Source organism: Manis pentadactyla, chromosome 5 (genome assembly GCF_030020395.1).
Source record: "Manis pentadactyla isolate mManPen7 chromosome 5, mManPen7.hap1, whole genome shotgun sequence".
In the NCBI taxonomy this organism is placed as follows: domain Eukaryota; kingdom Metazoa; phylum Chordata; class Mammalia; order Pholidota; family Manidae; genus Manis; species Manis pentadactyla.
This window is the reverse complement of record NC_080023.1, coordinates 61240801-61260911: the sequence shown is the minus strand read 5'-3', so window position 1 is coordinate 61260911 and position 20111 is coordinate 61240801. Positions and strand designations below refer to the sequence as shown.

The 20111-nt window shown below is 39.4% G+C and overlaps 1 pseudogene; it reads left to right on the top strand.

The window, feature by feature from the left end:
- The first annotated feature begins 5479 nt into the window (after positions 1 to 5479).
- On the top strand, positions 5480 to 6109 carry LOC118933360 (NADH dehydrogenase [ubiquinone] flavoprotein 2, mitochondrial-like; annotated as a pseudogene).
- Positions 6110 to 20111: the final 14002 nt, after the last annotated feature.

Genomic DNA, 20111 nt, shown 5'->3' with positions numbered 1-20111 from the left:
CTTGGAGAAGGCATGTAAGCTCTGTTCCCTTCTCCCATACCTTGCTCTATGCTTCTCTTCCATCTAGCTGTGCCTGAGTTGTATCCTTTTATAATAAACTGGTCATCTAGTAAGTAAAATGCTTCTCTGAGTTCTGTGAGCATATCTAGCAAATTAATCCAAACTGAAGAGGGTAGTTGGAATCTCCAGTCTATAGCTGGTCCATCAGAGGCCCAGGAACAAACTGGACTTGGGACTGGCATCTGAAGTGGAGGACAATCTAGTGGGACTGAATCCTTAACCGGTGGAATCTGATGTTATCTCCAGGTAGAAAGTGTAAGAATTGAGCTGAATTTTAGGATAACCATCTGGTATCAGAGAACTGCTTGATGGTGTCAGGAAAAACCCCCACATGTTGGAATTGAGTGTTAGAATCTTAGATACAAAAGAGAGAAACTCAACTCACATTGGCTTGCCAAAATATGGAATATATTAACTCCAAGTATGGTATAGTTCAGAAGTAGGAGTTGCAGAATCCAGGTACTGAAATGAAGTAGTCAGGACTTGTTCTCTATTTCCTATTTTTTTTAAAAATTTCATCTCTTGTGTTAAGGTATAATTTTTTTAAAAGTAAAATAATGAGTCTTAGGCAAATACAAGATGAACTCATGTCAAATATTTTATTTAACTCATTAGTTAATGAGAGAAGCATAAAGATATTAAAACTGGTCCAAAGATCATTTGAGATACTAGGCATTTATAGGCAACTTAATAAAGATATGCTAAAATAATATTGCTGGATGGACACCTAAACTGGTTAATATCCAACAGGGTAAGCTGAATGTTTAGGATAATCTGCTGCATTGGACAGCCATTATTTGCATGTCTACCAGACAAACACCCACAAGTTAACATGAGACTTCACTTCTTCTGGATCTTTAGTCAATAGCAAAGAGTGAGACAAACTATGTTCATTTTCTTAGGTTATCCTTGGGAGGATTTCATCCCTGAAAGGACATGTTACCCATCTTTTTGCCTTAGCTCCAAGTTTTTGCATAATTTTTCACAACACTTGGCTCTACTTCTATATTCATTTTTTTCTTGGGCAGATTTTTGCTTTGTATCATCTCTGGCAGCTCTAGTATTCCATTTTCCTTATTATTTGCAATCGCAGTGGAAAAAGAATGTTTCTTTTCAAAAAATTCCATAAAAGTCCCATACTTTCATTTCATGGCCTGCTTTTGGTTATATGCCAGTCCATAATACAAGACAATAGTCAAAAGGATGGAATAGATCAATTAGCCTTTCCTGGGACTCATACCTATCCCTTGGAGATGGGAAATAGATGAATTGCATCCAAGCTACAAAGATTGAGAGTGAAGTAGGGTGGTTTCCTGAAGAAAAATTAGGATTCTGTTACTCGATGAAGGGAAATGCATGTTGTGCAGGCACTCAAAAACAATATTTTGCATGAGGTTTGTGTTTACTCAGGCCCTCCAGTCTCTGTCAGTGTCTTTCAGAGGTTAACAGGACTCCTTAGAAGTATCTCACAATAGCTCATGCCCTGCTCATGCTAGCAACCACCAAGTGTCTGGAGCCCTTTACTGGGTATGGCCTCATTGGGCATCCACTCTCTTGGTGTGCAACTGTGCTTCCACCAAGCACCAGTGCAAAAGTGTTGGAGACCTCTAGGTGCCAGGATTCTGCTTTGGCTATGGCAAATTGAAAATGCTCACTTTCCTTCTGTGAGAAGTTTATTTTAAGGATCCCAAAACACTGTGTTTTGGCCCTATACTTTTTAGGGTTTTTTTTTTTTTTTTAGTGAATCTAGTCTTTCACTTTTTACTAATTAATTAGTTAATTATTTAGTTCTTCATTGAACCTGGACATGGAATTAGTAGACAAATATGAATGATAAACACTGTTATATCTTCAAAATAACCACTTTCCTGCCAACTAAAGCTGAGTTATCTGTCAGGCTTCTGTAGGCTGACTTCTGCCTCCCTAGGGATGAGTTCTCTCAAGAAGCATCTGGGTCTTCCTGCAAAGGCCAGTCAGTGGCTAGTTGCCACAATAGTCTGCTGTTCGTGCACACACATATCCACATATCCTTTGACCTCAAGCTGGGAGCCCAGCTTCCAGTAATAGAGTCATCAGTACCATAACAAAAAAGAAGCTGACATAGTCAGATCTCTATCATTTGGCAGATGCAGCAACCAAAGGTGAGAGAGGTAAAACAATTTGGCCAGGATCATCCAGCTTAATAGTGACAGACCGAAATCAGTCACACCCCAGGCCTTCTGAAATCTTAACAAGCACTCTTTCCACTTCAGAATTCTGCTTGTCCTTACCAGACAGTGACAAACTGAATTATATAGAGAATATTATGTTCAGAAAATTACTTCCTGGTTTAAAATCAAGTAACACTATATACCCCATACATTAAAAAAACTGACAGCAGAATTTTATTCAGAACTATCCTTTGTGTGTGGAATGTCTGCCAGTCCTAGATGGTAATATTGCCAATTGAAAAAATACCATAAGAGAAAAAAGAATTTGCTCTCTTTTTCCCCTTTCTTCTCTCAATTTCAGTTACATTATGGGCTTTCCCAGTAATTCTCCTCAGATCTGAGGTAAAGCTTGGCAGGTTTGAAGCAGTCCTTTCATTGAGTCCATGGGAGTGGAGCCCTTGGTAAATTCTGGGGGATTTTTGAATAAAAGGGACAATTTCTAGCTTTTCAAAAAGTAGCAAAAGAGAATGAATGGTATTCTTAAAGATAAGCTCCCCAAACTCCAATGTGTTAGAGTAGCAATAGCTGAGGGATACGTCCAAGTGGATGATAATGAAGGCGTCCCTCTAGGGTCTTGAGCACCCAAATACGATGTAGGAATGCAGGTTAGAGTCCCTGAGCTCCTAGGGAGGTGCAGAGGTGGCTGACCAGGGAAGATCTCAGTGGTGGAATTAGGAAGACAAAATGAGTGGACCGAGAAGTGGAGGGGATGGTGGGCTGAGGGCCTCATATGCCAAGAGAACAGTGACTGATGCCCAAGACCAGTCAGGATGAACTATGCCTCAGTGCAGGTTGACAAGGCCTGACAAAGGCTATCCTTGACCAGACCTGACCTTGACCTTGGTCCTGACCTGTCTTTGGCCTGCCCAGCCCAGTTTTCATTAAGAATCCTGCTAAGTTATTCCCCACAACTCATGATACCTGACCAAGTTCCTCATCCCCTCACCACCTTTGACATATAAGTCCTTGTTCTACCTTCACCAAGAGACCTGTCAGGACAGTTTAGCAAACATTGCCTTACCCTTGCTACCTCCTCAGTGATTTTTCTATCTACTGACCCCTTACCCTGCTCCTTGGGTATAAATCTCCACTTGTCCTTGCTCTATTTGTAATTGGGCCCCATCCCTCTCCCCTATTGCAAACCCTTATTTCATTTGTCTTGAATAAAGTCTTAGCATTTCAATGAGTGTCAGAATAGATTATTTTCCCCCCCATAGGACAGAGGGGAGGACACACACCCAGTACATCCCACCTACCTACCAGCTGGTGCTGGGATATGCTGTGCCAGCCAGATTCCACTGGGATTTAGGGATGGAGTAAACCCTAAACTGAAGAGAAATGTAAACTACAAGAATTAAACTAGTAAACCACAAGAATTAAGTAACTTGAAATGGTACCATTAAGTATTTCTGTTTGCAAAGAAAGTTGGAGCTGATAAGTCAAATTTAGGTATAGAAAAGTAAAGACAGTTGCATGACTTTGTATATCTTAGCTGCTTTATTTCATTTGAGAGCCACGTATTTCTCAAAAATATCATCTCTAGCATAACTTAATTTTTTTGACCCTAGACAAATAAAATGTACCTTTACAGAGACTAATTACTATTATCAGAGCTCTTTGCATTATGCCACTAACCATCTATACTTTAAGGCAAGTCAAGGGAGCTACTCAAACTTAGTTGTTTCTGGGAGTCCTTCATGGTGAGCGATCCTTGTTTAATAAAAAATGAGGCATTTATAGACTGAGGTGTGCTTTCCTACCACATAATTTGCATGTACTTAATTAGTACCTTATTTTTCATTCCTCAAAAAATACAATCCAGTGAATACTGGTGTTTATGAGCTCTCCAACTAAGAGTCAGAGAGGTCTGTCACACTCGGTATAGCTCTCTGCAAAATTTAGTGAGCTAGTGTTCATCAGGCAGTAAATGTCAGGGTGACAAATTGCCAAATCCTGAGAGACTTTTCCTCCCAGCAATGAGTACTTTTTAGATCATTTTGCTTTTAAGTTTTTTTCCCCTTATTTATAATAGAAGAGGGAGACAGGGGAGAGATAGTCAAATACTTTGTTAACTCAGATTCAGTTATAAGTTGGTAGCTTTCCCCAGTGCAAAGAGAATGTTAGGAATTATGCTTCATCTTGGAAGTGTAGTTTTTTTTCTTTCTTTTTCTCCTGAAAGACAATAGGAGTGTTTCAAAAAATTAAGGAGTGAAATGATGTGTGGTAAACATATATATTCATTGTTATCCTTTGCAAATTGTGGAATGCTAGCTCTCTGATATTCTAATCTATTTTTTGAGACATTTTGATGCAATTTGTCAGTGTATGCAGTTACAAGAGTTCTTTCTCTGGAAAGAGGCCCCTTTGCACTGGAATTTAAAGGGAAAAATGAGAGTTTAAATTGCATGCATTTAAAAATAATCTGCGGAATCAACGTATTTGGAACAATGTGGCATCAGCTGTTAGAGTCAGGATCATCGGACATATAACCAAGGGAAACCCTGAGGCCAGGGATATACCTTCAATTTGGATGAAAACTCAAGGACAAGTACATACCTTTCATGGCTGTAAGATTGAACTACATGCCTATAAATTAAATCTCTTCCAAATTTGAGACTCACTAAGAAAGGTTAAGCTCTTAAATTTTATTTTGCATTAGTTATTTGAATAAATTACCTGGATAATTCATGTGATAACATTGTAAGTTTTATGTATCATCTAAGTCCAAAGTCACTGTTTTACTTGTAGCTTTCTTGAGCCAAATGGACTCTTTCTCATTTTTGTCTACTGTGGAGCCTGGAGGTGGTGTTGGAATTCCAGAAATTATCAAACTATCTTAAGTCCTTCTACACCATTACTTTTCATTCTCCCAGCCAAATCTTTCCCTCTCTTGAGGCTCCTACCTTCAGGTTTTATCACATTCCTTGGTGTCATTCAAGTCTGCTTACTCCTTGTCTTTCTTCGTGGCCTTGGGCTTTTCATGTTATCTCCTCAAATCATCATCATGTGTGACTTCAGGGTCCATGGCTTTTAATAGTCTACCAACCTGGCTACAAAGTTGCCTGATATCTTTAACTTCAATAATTATTATCTAGACTGCAGAAATCTATATCCATGGGCTTCCCCATAATCTTATCTTTTTGTATAACTGTTCTACTTCTGGAATGCTAAACTCTATTTTACTCTAGTCTTGAAATTCATACCATATCTTTGATACTCCTGAGAGTAATCCCAATCCTCCATTTTATTTCACACCAGAAAAATATAAGAAGATAGAGGCAATTGTAAAAAAACTTACCCAGAAAGGCATAAAGCAGCATCTGTGTTTCTAGTCCTGAATTCAGCTCAAAGGAAAAACAGATGGCTGCCTATCTCTGTTGTGAGGAAGGGTGAAGTTTACAAGCACCTCCAAAAAGAGTATATGAACTAGCAACTTTTTATACAATGCATAATGGAAAGCCAGTTGTTTTGAAAGTATTTTTAAATATAGGAGTATCAAATTCAGGTCTGCACTACTGCACCTATATGCTTCAAAACTCTGACAGCCTACTAGAGGCCATTCAGGAAAATCTTGGGAGAGAGGTTGGGGAGATGACACCTGACAAACGTTTTATTCTTATAAAGGTCAAATGTTTAGGAGCCTGTATAAACACACTGGTGGTTCAAATAAATGACAACTAACATGAACATCTAACACCTAAGGATGTTGAAGAAATTACTGAGCTCACTGCTGGCAAATTCCAAAACCTGGGCCAAGGAGAGCACGCTTCTCTTGTGAGCCAGCTGTGGATCCTAGCTCTTTGAGTGAACCACTCAAAGGAGCTGGATTTGGAGTATAAGCAGCCCTTTAATTTATATTCAACTGTAAATATGTCACTGGGGAATAAAATATGAATCTCCCATAAAAAAAAAGTCTTTGACCTCATTGAAAGTCTTGATCCAATCATTTCATCCCAGTAGTTATCTAATGACTTAATTTCCTTCCTTTTTCTAGATCTCTTAGTTAAGGCTGCATTCCACTACAGGAAATAGAAAATTTAACCAGTGTTTTAGTTTAAATAAGTAAATGCTTATTTCTTTTCATTTTACAGCAGGGTTAGAGGCAGGAAGTTAATACAGGGATGGAAGATGCTCTATATGAGTTTTCTAGGAACGCTGTAATAAAGTACCAGAAACTGAGTGATGTAACAGAGATTTATTGTCTCAGTTTTGGAGGCTAGAAGTCCAAGATCAGGGTGTCAGCAGGGATAGTTTCTTCTGAGTTTGAGAGGGAGGTTCTGTTTCACTTCTCTCCCCTAGCTTTTGATGGTTTGCTGGCAATATTTGGTGTTCTTTGGCATGTAGAAGCATGTCCTGGTCTCTGCCTTTGTCTTCATATGGCAATTCTCTTTTTATAAGGGCACCAGTCATATTGGATTAGAGATCATCCTACTGACCTCATTTTAACTTGATTACCTCTGCAAAGCCCCCTATGTCCAAATAAGGTCACTTTGTGAGGTGCTGGAAGTTAGAATTTCCACCTATGAATTCTGAGGCATGCAATTTAACCCAGAGCATGCTCCATAATGCCATCGTGGGCCCTTCCGCCTTCCCTCCCCACCACTTTGAGTTTGTGGGCTTGGATGCTCATGCTCTTGTTCCATGCTTAACAGATGGGACTGCACCTGTAGGACTGTTCCACACTCTAGGCAAGAAGTAGGAGGATGTGGGAACGGGCCACACTGTGCATGACTACCCTCGATTGGGAAAGCAAAACCTGACTTTGTTATTTCTTCTTGCTTATCCTGGGACTCTGCTATATGGATTACTCCCTCTGCCATCCAAGTTTCATACTTTCCCTCTCTACCATCCTCTTCTTTAGTTATAAACATGTCCAAGTCTCTTCCACCAAAAAATAAACAAATATATCAATCCTTTACTCAACACATATACCCTTGGCTACATACCATTCTTCTCTTTCTTTATCTTCACAATAAACTTTTTGGGAGAATAGCTGTTACTTGTCTTCATGTCTCACCTTTTATTCACTTTTAAGCTTACTGTAGTCAGCACCTTGGTAATCTGCTGAAGTAGCTGCAGCAATTTCCAGTGACCTCCAAAGTGCCAAGTCCAACCAGTTCCTTCAGCCACCATCTTATTTTCCTTATTTGAGGCATTTGACATTGAAATTTTCTGATCCCATGGCTTCTGAGATGTATCTTCTTGACTGTCTTCCCTCTCTCTCTGTTTTCTCTTTCATTCACCAGTTTCTTTTCCTTAACATGTACCTCGAATGCTGTACCCCTCTCAGAGCTTCGTTCTTGGCCTTCTTCTCTGTTGGTTCTCTACTTTCTCTGGGCAATATCATCTACTCCCATGTTTTCAAAGTGACTCAAATCTCTACCCACCCCTTGCCTAAATTCTGATTATTATATGGACTACCTACTGGGTACTGATTCCTACTTCTCCACAAGTATCTTAATTTTAACTTGTTCAAAACTGAATTTATCATCTGCGTTTCCTTCATTCTTTTCTATCTTCATGGAAATGAGTTCTGCATCATCCTACTTACTGTTCTTTCTATTCCCACCACTGAATGATCACTGAGTTTTGAGGAGTTCCTATAACTGAATTTCTTTCATTTTATCCACTGTTCCTTTTGTTTGGATTATTATCTTTTGCCTGGTCTGGAGAAGTAAGAGTAACTGATGTACCTCTTCCCTTCTTACACCCCTACAATCCATCCCCCAACCACCCACACCAACATCACAGTGCCTATCAATTCAAATTATACCCATGCTTGAAATAACTCCTGTCAACAGGATGTAGTTTGCAATTTCTGGTTAGCTGTCAAAGCCCTACATAGGCAAGCCCTTGCTTCCTTTTCAAGCCTCAACTCCTGCCCCTCCCTTCTGCACATACACTATACTCTAGCGGTATTAAATTATTTGCCATGTTCAATGAAAAGAACATTCAGTGTTTTCACATATGTGCCTTTGGTAATATATCCTCCTGAGTACCCCCTGGTACCTCAGAATGAGACTGTATTTGGAAATATTTAAAAATATGATTGAGTTAAAATTAAGCTATTAGGGTGAGTCCTGATCTAATCCTCTTGGCCAGAAATATATCCTGCCCTCCTTTGATAATTTTCTGCTCACCTGAAGCACTTCTTTCATGAAGGTGTTCCTCACCCTTCACCATTCTTCAGGTAGAAATGTCAACTCTCTTTTGTGTTCTTTCCATATACTTATGTCATAGATTCTTGACACTTGATTATACTTTTATTTATATGTCTGGGTTTCCCACCTAGACACTAATAAGATTGAGAGCAGGGACTGAACTATTGTGCATCTGTGTGTCCACAGCATTTGCAAAGCCTGGCATGCAGTTGTAGGAGTGTATGAATGAACTCCTATTTAGGGGAATGGAAAAACATGCTGAATTTAAATTTAAAAGATGAGGCTCAAGTGTTGGCTTCACCATTTATCACCTATGTGGCTTTGGGCGAGTCTTAACCTTTCTGACTTGCAGTTTCATATGAATATTTTTGAGCTCTTGTGCTGACATTTAAGCCATAAGAGTTTCCTGTCATGCCCATTTATTGTGAGCCCCCAGAGACGTAATGTATGTGAAAGCACTTTTTAAGCTGTTAAGATTTATTCTCTCAGTTAGTATTATTGCTGTGATCAGTGTTTAGATATGAGCAAACTGGTGAAAATAGAAGCACTAATGAGTAACTTTGGGGCAATAATATGCATTTGCTAGTATTTAGAATAGCCACATGCCTTTATTTTCATTAGCTGAGTAATATTTGTAACTCAAGATTAATAAATAAAAGGACTTGCTTTTTTGTTTATGCCTACGCAAGCAGACATATTTGATTGGTTTTCTTCCCAGAGCACCAATAGTTCAAAGGTGAAAAATAGCCCTGAAACACTAAATTATTTTATTTTAAGTCTACATCCAATTGCATTTAGATTCTTTTTGGAAGTGTGAAAAATTCTTCCTTGTAACTTCTTAACTCATTTAAGCAGACATACTTCATCAAAACCACTTTGATAGCCAAAAGTATGTATTTTTATATTTTATATGAAATTTTGTGTCTTATTTCTCAGATTTATGGTGAAATACCCAAAATTCTGACCTCTGTGAGATAATCCTGTCTTGGTAGGAGAAGGTGCTTCTATATGCATTGTATATGTCCTAATGTGTCATTTGCCCATGAGATTGTAACATTCTTCCTTCAAATCCTTCTCTGCAATTAAAAGCAGAAACAATCCTTCTTGAATAAATTCTTCTTAGCAAACTTGGGAAGAAGTAGGCAAGTATTTACCTGAGGCCTATCAATCTCCATTTCTCCTCCTGTTGGTATTTCTTCTCCTATCTCGCCCCACCCCGTCTTTCTCCTCACCTTGTACTCTGTCTGCACCCTTATTCTCTGCGCTCTAGAGTAAAGCCATTTCCAGCAGAGGAGGCACTACGAGTGAAGGCCCTTGTATGGCCTGAACTGTGTGTCCCTCCCCCTGCCCTGCCAGCTGCCCACCCCTGAATGTTGAAGCCCTGACCTCCAATACCTCAGAATGGGACTGCATTTTGAGATATTTAAAGAGGTGATTGAGTTAAAGTGAGGCCATTAGGGTGGATGCTAATCCAAACTGACTGGGTTCTTTTATAAGAAGAGGAAATGTGGACGTACAGAGACACCAGGGGTGCAAACACACAAAGAAAGGGCCGTGTGAGGACACAGTGAGCAGACAGCCATCTAAAAGCCATGGAGAGAGGCCTCAAGAGAAACCAGTCTTCCTGACACCTTAATCTTCTAGCCTCCAGAACTGTGAGAAAATAAAGTCCTGTTGTTTAAGTCATCCTGTTTGTGGTATTTTGTTATAGCAGCCCTAGCATGCTAATATAGTCGTGAACTATATTAGGAACACCTGGCATCTTGTGTGGCTGGAGTGATAGCTGAGGAGTCTGGAGAAGAATTTAAGAGCTATGTCATGCAAACCTTTGTTAAACATTTCAAATTGTGTACTAAGACAAATGAGGAGCCTCTTGCAGTATAAATAGGGAATGCGCTAGATCATATTTATGCTTTAGTATAGTCACTTACGCTATAGTGGATTGGATATTGGGGGCAAAATTGAATATGGGGAGATCATTTGGGGGCTGGCCATTGCCTCAGTGGTGACTGTGGTTTGATCAGGGGGTTTGTCTATGGAAATAGAGAGAAGTGGATGAATTTGAAATGTGTTAAGCAGGTAGATCATGTATTAGTTGCCTATTGCTTTGTAGCAGATTACCCCCAGAACTCAGTGACTCAAAACAACGTTTATGATTTGATAGTTTTTGCAGGTCAGAAATTCATGAGCAGCTTAGTTGTGTGGGTCTGGTTCAGGATCTCCCATGAGACTGCAGTCAAGATGTTGCCTGGGGCCAGTCACCAGAAACCTTGCCTAGGGCTAGAGGACCCACTTCCAAGTAGACAGTGTGGCCTCTGTCAGGAGGCCTCAGGCCCTTGACAACTATTGGCCAGGGGCTTCAAAACCAGTTCTCTTGGACCAATCCGTAGGATCAGCTTGAGGGTTTCCCGGCGTGGCGACTGACTGCCTCTAGAGCCTGGGATCTAAGAGACATCATTACTAAAGAGTAATGACACTTTAATGACCTGGTCACACACTGTTAATCCCACTGTTTTCTATTCATTAGAAATGAGTCACTAAGTCCAGTCTACATTTGAAGGCAGTGGAGTTAGGATCTGTTTTTTGAAGGGAGAAATGTGAAGAATTTGTGAACACGTTTATAACGTCACAGACAGCAAGCTGTTGCTGTCATCCAAGCGAGTAGCAGTTGGGGGGACCAGATAAGAAACTAGTATTACTGGCACTGGGTGATTATGGATATTGTAAATGAGAAAGATGGAGGTAAATTATGATATATTTGGGTTTTTGGCTTGTTGAGCAGTCAGTTACATTGCTGTGCCCTTTATGGAAACGGTGACTACAAAAAGAAGAGCAGGTCTGACAGTGGAGTGTGAGGAAGGACACCATGCCTTCCTGAAGGGGTGGGTTGAATTTTGTAGAGCTGTGCGACCTCACAGGGTGGGTGTCTGGTAGGCATTTGTTTATACCAGTCTGGCATGGAGATTTGCATTTGGTAAGTAACTGCCAGTCAAAAAGCAGTAACACTTGAGAGCATTTTTGTTTACCCAGGGATTGCCTGGGGAAGAAGCAGAGCCATAGGCGGAAGATGAAACCTAGTGTGACACCAAGTGTTAGGGAATGACCAGCAGAGCAGGAGCCTAGGAAAGAGATCAAGAACAGTTGTCAGAGAACCAGGCAAATGCAAATACCCTGAAAAAGCAAGCTTCAGTGTGGAGAGAGTGGTCCTCTTTTCAGTTACTGAAAGTCAGGCAACTGTTCAGAGGTTAATATCCAACAGTTGTTAAACGCCCAACAGCTATTTAAAGAGGTGCTTTTTGTACACAGGACTTCTACCAGTGTTCCCAGGCAAATTGTGGAGATGGCTTGGTGTCCTCTTTCATTCTTGGCTCTTAAAAAAGGATTCTACTTGACTTGAGCGTGATCCTCCCTTCCGCTGAGAGATGGGTCAATGCTCTTCAGCAGAGCTGTTGGGTCCCCATCCTTGTCCTCACCCTTGAAACTCCATGGATTTAGGCTTTAGTCCTGAGTTAGGAATTCAAGATCTGGTATCTTAACCTAAGCCAGTGAGAGAATAATACTCTCACAAAAGTTTTTGCTTTAAAATTTCACTTAAAAACTTTTCTCTGGGATATGATAGCTTATATGTGCAATTTTTTGGTTGCTTTCTGTGTTTTAAGAATTGTAGAATCTTCTAGTTGAAGGACCTTCAGGGATCAGCTTCCCTGAGGATCTGGTTTTGAAAGTCCTTTTATAATATTCTTGCCAAAATGAGCATTCAGGCTGTTCAAGACTTGCATGAGTTCATTGCATTTCAGGCAGCCCTTCCACTGATGGTCAGATCTCATGGTAATGTTTGAATATGGCCTTGCCTTCGTGGGAATTACAAACAGATGCTCCCAGCAGGAATGTACAAGGCTTGGCAAGCTGGAGGCACCCATTTGAGGAACTGTTATGATGCCCCTTCTGGGCTGTTCATACTGTGGGTGCAGGACTTACTGTACTGTTGGCATCTCTCTGCAAATATAAAAGTGAGTTGAGTGAGACTGTATGGCCCCACTTCATTCATTCAATCAATACCATTTGTTAACGCACAGACTGTAGGCTGTGATTTTGTCTTCAAACCTATCTCCCTGTAACTTTCATGAATTGATTCTGCTTCTGTGAACTTGAGAGGATGGGATAAATTCTGCTGACTTTTTTGTATGACAATCATGCAATATTTGAAGAGAGCTATCACATTGTTACCTAAATCTTCTCCTCAGGGACACTTTAATTCCTTGCTAAAAGGATAAGGTCTGGAGACTCTGATTCTCTTTTCTCTGTAGATAGAGTCTAGTTTGTCATCTCCCTTTTGAACTGAGCAAAACACTCCTCAGGTGTTCTGGCTAGTGAGGTACAAGTTTGTTTAATAGGACACCCATTGTATTTCTATGAATGTAGGCTAAGAGAAGATCCATTAATTTTTTTTTGCCAGCTGCATTACCCAATTATTATCTAAAATTCTCAAACTGAATGCACATCTCATTTCTACAGTTTAATTATTTGAATATAAATTTAGGACTTTTCCTTTATCCCTGTTTTTTTTTTTTTATAACACCTCTTTTGCTTGTATGAAGGGTTTATGTCTCAACAGATGTTAGTATCCTTATCCTCAAATAGTGGGACACTTATTATTTGTGCATATTTTTTGTTTTTTATGATAAAAGTACCAATATTGGTAATAAATCCTTTTAATGTTCTCAGCATGTTTTCAACTAAAACTTCAGTTCATTTTCAAAATGTTGGCACAGTGTGAGGCACCCTAGTGTTTTTTCCTTTTTATGTATCTTTTGCTCAGGTAGCTGCACTAGTACATTGACTAGAATCTCCATCAGGGCATCATTGTGTTAGCCATAGTGAAGGCTTCTGTGTGTACCACACATCTTGAGAACAACTCTACCTCATCTTTGGAAACTCCAAATACCTTAGAGTGTGGAGCATCCTTTCCTCAGACGCAGGAAAAGGAAGCAAGCAAGCATTACTCAAGTCAAGAAATAATGATGACTGTCCAGAGACAGTGTGGAGGAGTATCTTGTAGTGGCCACTCCTCCTTGCTTGGTAACACTGTTACTGCTAATAGAAAAACTAAAGACATCTAATTAAAGCATTTCATTTTATCTCAAGAGACTGTGTCTTCTTGTGAGCTAGTGAACAAGCACATGCATTGGCATGAAATGTTTGGCTGCTTCCAAGGAAACCAATACCTGCTTCTGAAAAGTTCCAGCTGTTAGACCAGTGTGTGAAGAGGATTTTAGGGAAATACCAAGCAAACCAGATTAATGGCCCTTAACCTGAGATCGATTGCAAGACATCTGGTCCTCCAGTGTCCTTGTGCTTGATCTAACTGATGATATTCTTTTTGTTTTTTTGGTAAGTCCCCATCTACCTAATAAACTAAGGAAAACACAGGGTAGCCAGGAGCGGATTCTCCTGCCTGTCGAGGTCTTGTTCAGTTTGCTCTGTTTTAGACTGACATCTGGTGGTCATGAGAAATCAACCAATTAATTGCCCTTGAAGAGAATTCTACCAAATGCAAAGGTGTGGCCATTTGTGTTCAGCTGTAGCCAGTAAATGCTCCACAGGATTATTTATTTTCATTTTCTTTGTACATTAATCAAGTGGTTGTCTGAATTTGACCTCATTTACCAAAGTCTTTAAAAATTCTTAAAGTATTTTGTCCTAGCACTACTATTAAAAAAAATGTATCTCAGGAAAATGAATGCAGACAGATTTATGTATAAGCATTTTCCTCAAAGTGTAAGTTATAATGATAAATCTGGAACTAGCCCAAATGTTCAAAAATAAGGATTATTAAAATTAGTGTATTCCATTACGTTGTGCACTCATTGTTAGAAGAGTATTTCATGACACGGGAAAATGTTTATGATATATTATCAAGTGAACAAACCCAGTTAAAAACAAGTAAAATTTCATGATTCTGGTTTTGGTTTTCCATATATTTCCTTCATTCAAAGACATGAATGAGTAATATTTTTGGAGGGAGAAAGAAAAACACAGAAAAACACAGCAATATAAATATTTTATATTTGGTTACCTACACAGTAGAGTATCAATACCAGCTTTTTTCAGAGTAACAAGTCTTTTGAGTACGTCTCCTACACCTTTATCAAGTAAACATGCTCCTGCAGAATATTGGTGCAAAAGGTTGTGAAGAATTACTTCACTGTTTTGGGGACCAGGACTAATTCAGGAAGCTCAAGCATGCAGCTACCACTTCAAGTTTGCTAATGGATCTTGTGGCTGAGACAAAAAGCATGTTATTTCTTGCATGACCCTAAAGACTCATTAATTTGTTCTAGGGCTTATATTTTATTTCCAAGAGGGTTGTTGCAGGGGGATGTGGAAGAAAATGCAATTCAAATCACTATGTGGTATGTGCAATAATGAGAGCTCTATTTTGTAATTGGACACAGTCCATTTCTTAAAGCATTTTTCAGATGTAGCTTTGAGACTTTTCTTTGCACCATGAACAGGTGTAAACAGATTGCTTTGCTTGCTTCACTGGGTGGTTAGCCCAGAAAGAGAAGATTGAAAAGGATCTCATAGTTTTTCTTAAACGGAGGTCTTAGGAGCAGCTGTGCGGCCCACCACACCTAACTAGGTGTTCCTCCCATGGGGTTTCACATAACACATTTGTTCACTTAATAAATTTGTACATGATTTCCACCTGTATGGTTAACATGTCACTTTTGTCTACTCTAAGAGCACCAGGTGGTAACTCCAAGAAGAGGAAAATCATTTTCAGAGCTCTTTCAGTTCTCCTAATGAGACAGTTAACCTCTCTTTTCATTTGCATTTGGACAACAGAACTTTGATGGCTATTACAGGAGTAGTTTTTGATTTTCACACTCACAGGTATTAACACCATTGCTGTTAGATTGACAAACAGGAATGCAGTTAGTCCTCTAGCTCTTGCAGGAAATATATCTCATTATGGATCTTTCACTGCATTAATTCTGCTAAATTTCTGGCTGGGGCACAGCCAATGTTGCTGTTTAGTCGTTTTCAAAGAAATAGAAATGAAACCTGACCAGTGTACATTAACCTGTGTGTTCTTAAATAAATGTGCAAAGATAAATTGACTTACTCATTAATCTGACTGTTACTTTACCAGACTTTTAAAATGCATGTGCACAGCAGACTATGGTTAAGTGAATATTAAACATTTTTACTTATTGAGTGGTTCCTATTCTAGTGCTGGTCATGTTTTAGGAATTTAATAAATACTCATTGGCTATTTTATATATTGGTGCTATTTTATTTTACCTAAGTAAAACATTCTCAAAATAACTTTCAGTGGGAGATATGATTCAATGCACAGATACTCACTTTACACATAGCCTTTTGAGAATATAACACAAGGTCATGTTCTGTTGTTGTAAAGATCTGTAAGTTGAGGGTGGTAAAGTACATCAGTGCCAGAGTTACAGAAAAACCAAGGATTTGCTTTTCAAAGTCAGGCCTTTCTTAAGTATCATGTGTTCTGACTTCAAATAAAATTTTAATCGCTAAGAAACTGGTCCCATTATCCTGCCTGCTTAATGCACTTGGCTACTTTCCGAGGTTTATCATTCATCAACATTTTAGGGAAAAACTTCCCTTCTTTTTCTGATCAAGGAAAATATGCAGAAAAAAAATGATCTTTTACTTAAGTGCGTTGAGCCTAAATTGTTGGCCTAGAATTTCAGGTACTAGATGTCTATGATTTAGAAGTAAAAAACAAAATAAATGGAAATATGTCTATTCCGAGCTTTATGAATTGAGGAATAAAATGAGAAAAAAAGAATAGACTCCTAAGATATGTTAATATGATAATAGCTCCAATTTGTTGAGTCTCTACTATAGTTTTGTTTTCTCATTGCATTTATTTATACATTTTCATACCATCTTAAGTAGGCCCTTGCTCCAGCTTCTCCTTATTACTCTAGTGAGCAGTGCTATCCAACAGAACCTCCTGTGATGATGGAGAAGTTCTGTATCTGAGTAGCCACTGGCCACCTACTGCTAGGGAGGACTTGAAATGTGACCACAACAACTGAGGAGCTGAATGTTTAGTTTTATTTAATTTTAATCAATTTCGACTCAGTGGTGCTTATATCCGGTAGCACAGTTCTAGGCCATTAACAGGTTTTATTATTCTCCTTGTACTTCACACAAACTGCAATTATACTTTTTCATTTATTTGTTTCCTTGTTAAATTATCTGTCTTCCCTTCCCTAGATAGTTGTGTAAGCTCCCTGAGAATCCTGGTTGATCTTTTTCTCAGGTATATCTTTATTTCCTAGAACAAAGCTTGGTGTATAGTAGTTACTCAAATTATTTATTAAAAATATACAAGGGTGTAATTATTGTGCATGCTCTACAGATGATCAGGAACAAAGAGGGAACATATCATGTGGGAGGTGGCCTAGATTTGACCCTGGACTCTTGACTTAAGCTCAGAATCCTTTCTCTCCACCAACTGACCATACATGCATTATGGCTTTGTGTCAGACTCATGATAGCCCTAAGGATGGAAACTGTTCTGACTGGGTTAACATCAAAGCTGAGGAGTTCCTGATTTTCTGTGGTTGTTGGCATTCTGACCAGGAACCTTTTAGGCCTTTGGGTTCAGGCACTGTCCCAGAAGTTTGAATGCACATATATTAAAGGATACTATTTTAACCTGGAGTTTCCCAGATTATTTATATCACTAAGAATTCTGGTGTTATTTGAGATGTTACGAATTACTTTACTGGGGAGTGGGGAGGAGGATGGTCTGGAAATGGGTTTTTCCTAAAAGGTACTCATATTCATAAGATCTAAATACATATTTTTGACTATTATTTTTTGAGAAAATTTGCTTAAGAAAAAAGTGAGGCAAGAGTCCTAAGAAGCTGCCTGTAGGAACCCGTGAGGTTGGCCGGCTTATTGGAGAACACTGAAGACTTACAAAGGAGTGTTCATAGTAACCGTGATGTAATGGGTTCTAAGAAAATACATATTTGGTCATCCAGGTGGCCAAACACATTTCCCAGATATATCTGGTCTTCATCCACAGTCCCTGAAAACACTGCAGAGTCTTAAAAGTGAAATGGGTGTCTTGTCATGTTAATGAGAGACTTTTGGACCCTGCCCAATGAAGCTCTCCAAAAACCCCTGAGAAGAGCGTATCGTTCCCCTGCATCCAGTGTCCTATCAGAGAGCTTCCATGCCTGGGGGACCAGAACGTATCCGTGTTCCATGGAGCCAGGCCCCAAGTTCCACGAGGATAGAAGCTCTAGTATTTGGGACCTTGCCCTACGAATTTCTTCATCCAGCTGTTAACTTGTATCCTTCATGGTATCCATTATTAAACTGATAAATGTGAAGTGTTTTCCTGAGTTCTGTGAGCTGCTCTGGCAAACTAATCGAACCTAAGCGGGAGGTCTGAGGAACCTCCAATGTGTAGCCAGTTGGTCAGAGGCACAGGTATTTGCCTGGGACTTGAGACTGGCGTCTGGAGTTGGGGGTGGAGGGCAGTCTTGTAGGATGAAGCCCTTAACCTGGGGAATCCCGTGCTGTCTCTGGTCAGGTAGCATCAGAATTGGGTGCTTGAACACCCTGATCTTGTGCAAGAATTGCTTGGTGTTAAGTTTTTTGGAAGACACCCCCTGGCCCCCCATGCCCACATACACACTGGAATTGGGTCAGGGAACCCGAAAGGAGTTGTACTATTAGTTTTGTACACTATTGTGTGAGATAAAAGCACAGTAGACCACTGATTTACAATTGTTTGTGCTGTCTAATGTGGTAAACTTATAACAACACGTTTGTGATATTATCTTATTAATTTTTTGTAAAACACCATACTACATAAATGTATTTCTTAGGTATTTTGTGGCTGAAAGACAAAAGCTTTAAATAAACAGCATTCAAACTGATTTAAATAAACAAGTCAAACCTTTCACAGAGAAAGGAAACAGTGGTAGCCTCTGCTTTATTAAAAATTGAGAAGTGTGCTTTACAGATGAAATAAAGACTTCTTCAGTGGCTGAAAGGAAGCCTACCTGAGCGTGGGGAAGCCTCATTTTCATGCTGTTATCCTGGCTACAACACACCTGTGCAAAACAAGATCTTCATAGGATGTTGCAATGGAAACAAAACGGAGGAATAGAGTTAAGGCTAGGTCTGATTCATGCTCAGACAAGGCAATAGCATTTCCAATATTAAGCAATATGTAACTGACACAAAACACTATTTGCATTAAAAAAAAGAAAGTATAAAATTAAGGATGTTTTAACTTGATATAGATTGTCTTTTTTGTTAAAAGTATCAATATCCCTTAACATATTTTGTGTACTTAATGTAAATTAATAGAAATTTAAGTTAAATAACTTATTTAACTTAATATATTTAATAGCTGTTTTTTTTTGTTCTGTTACAAAGTATAAAGAAAGGTACATGAACTAATTCTACTCATTTCTTGGGGTTTCAAATAATGAATGTCTTACCATTTTTCCATCCTTTTAAATCTTAGCATGCATTTATGTATATCTCACAAGCTCCTTTTCATGTTTCGGCAGTACACTAACACTTTTAAGGTGTTTTATAGGAAATTTTGCATTAGCCTGGTAATGCCCAGTAATTCAGCAACCCACATTAGTATTTTGGCTAGCTTTCTCTTGTTAGGGAGCATGACTCTGCAAACCAGAATGAGTCTGTTTGGATGGAGAGCCAGAGGAAATTAACTAGCAACTACTGATTAGAGGGGACAGGCCTTGGTGAAACTTTCTAATGGAGGCCTAGGATGCTAAGGGAGCAGCATGTGGACACCTGTGGGAGAGTGACAGAGAGAAGTTTGGCCTGGCCTGTGTCCTCATACCCCTTATGAAGGACCAGATTCAGGTGGGGTCCTTGGGTGTTCAAGTGGAGTGTATTACACAGGGTCATCAGGAGTATCTTTACTGCTGGAGGCTGTCAAAGTTCACAGACTGTGCGATGGGACAAGTGAGAAAAAACAGCTTTGATAAGGTCAAAGATAAGAACTTCAGTTGGAGATAGCTGCAACCCAATGAGAGTAAGAATAGAAATAAAGAAGCTTGAAGGTATCTGGGTAAGTGCATGGACTTGGGGTGTTTTATTTTAACTTGGAATAAAGATGTAAAAGGTGGCAGGATTGGGATTTGGACCAACCCCAGGATCTAAATTCTTTCTTCTTCTCTCACTATAGGGTTGAAATCCTTTCTCTTTTTTTCACTAAAGGAACCTTGTTGAGGCTTACTTTCCTTTCATATGTAGGGTTGATATTAGTACTCTCTCATGGGACACCTGTGAGGACTAAATGGTTATAAAGCCATAAATCATTTAGACCACATTTCTTACAGGCCTGCTGCTCTGTAACTATGGGCTGTTATTATTAAGGCAAAGGAGGTCCTGGGCTGTGGTCATGAACAGAGCTCGGGGAAGGTAGTGGCGACGCAGTGTTTTGCAATCAGGCTGGTTTGGGAAAAGTTAGTCAACCCGTCTCTCCATTACTCAAACAGAGATAATAACTCATTGGTTTGCTGTGAAAGTGAAGTGAAGTCATGTTTGCAAAGTGCTTAGCACCTTGCTGCCTATTGGGAGGTTAAGGCTCCATAAACGGAAGGCCTGTGGCCTGCTTTCATTAACTATCAGC